Genomic DNA, 1,295 nt, shown 5'->3' on the forward strand with positions numbered 1-1,295 from the left:
TTGGCCATTGTAGTCCCCGATAGCAACAAAGGCCTTGAACCCGGTGTGCTGGCTAGCACGGGTCTGCTTCTGCACCGGCATAATTTTCAAAACCTCATCTTTGAGAGAGGCACCCAAGAAAAAGTCAATGATCTCAGATTCCTTAATGGGCAGGGAGAAGAGGTAGATCTCCTCCAGGGACTTGATCTTCATGTCCTTGACCAAGCGGCCCAGCTTGGTGACGGGCATCCACTCGTTATCCTTGGCCTTGCCTCCGCGAGCTCCGCGGCCTCGGCCATAGCCCCGGATGCCACTGCCGAAACCTCCGCGGAAGCCACCGCAGTTCCCCATCCCAGGGCCACCAGGGCCTCCAGGTCCCCCTACTGCACCGGCGTCATCCACCATTTGGTGTTTTCTCGGAGAAGAAGCACTTTTTTTTCTCTTTCAAAATTTGTAGTAGAGACGAGGTCTCGCTATGTTGCCCAGGTTGGCCTTGAACTCCTGTTCTCAAGTGAACCTCCCGCCTTAGCCTCCCAAAGTGCTGGGATTACAGGCATCAGCCACTGTGCCTGGCCTGTAGTTCTTCTTTAATCCTATGTTTTAATTAATTTTGAATTATTTAGATGTCCTTGATTAGTCTTTCCTTCCCCTCAGTCGTCAGGATCTCTCTATTGTTTACATTTCCTTACGCACTTGTTTTCTACCACTTGGCCTGAACCCTTCAAAAAAGTCAGTATTACAAAAACTAAAACCAAATAGACAGGAGGGCTTTTGTAGATTAAAATAAACTAGAGACAGAACCAAATGCAAGTGTGAAACTTGATTGGATCTGAATCAAAACAAGCCCCAAATATAAAATCAATTTGGGGGGACAAATGGAGAACTTTAAATATGGATGTATATTAGATAATATTGAATAATTAATGTTAATTTTCGTAGCTGTATTAATAGTATGATGGTTATGTAGGAGGATGTCCTAATCTTAGGAGATGCATGCAGATGTATTCCTGTTGTCTGCACTTTATTTTATTTTGTTTTTGAGACGGAGTCTCTCTCTGTCTCCTAGGCTGCAGTGAAGTGGCGTGATCTCGGCTCACTGCAACTTCCGCCTCCTGGGTTCAAGCGATTCTTCTGCCTCAGCCTCCCTAGTAGCTGGGACTACAAGCACGTGCCATCCCGCCCGGCTAATCTTTTGTATTTTTAGTAGAGACGGGGTTTCACCGTGTTAGCCAGGATGGTCTCAATCTCCCAAAAACGCTGGGATTATAGGCGTGAGCCACCGCGCCCTGCCTGCACTTTACTTTCTTTTTTTTTTT

At 46.6% G+C, this 1,295-nt stretch overlaps 1 pseudogene; it reads right to left on the minus strand.

Annotated features, from left to right (window-relative positions):
- Positions 1 to 9: 9 nt before the first annotated feature.
- LOC108525705 (40S ribosomal protein S2 pseudogene) lies at positions 10 to 384 on the minus strand (annotated as a pseudogene).
- Positions 385 to 1,295: the final 911 nt, after the last annotated feature.

The sequence above is a fragment of the Rhinopithecus bieti genome, unplaced genomic scaffold (genome assembly GCF_001698545.2).
Source record: "Rhinopithecus bieti isolate Rb0 unplaced genomic scaffold, ASM169854v2 repeat_11891, whole genome shotgun sequence".
Lineage (NCBI taxonomy): Eukaryota > Metazoa > Chordata > Mammalia > Primates > Cercopithecidae > Rhinopithecus > Rhinopithecus bieti.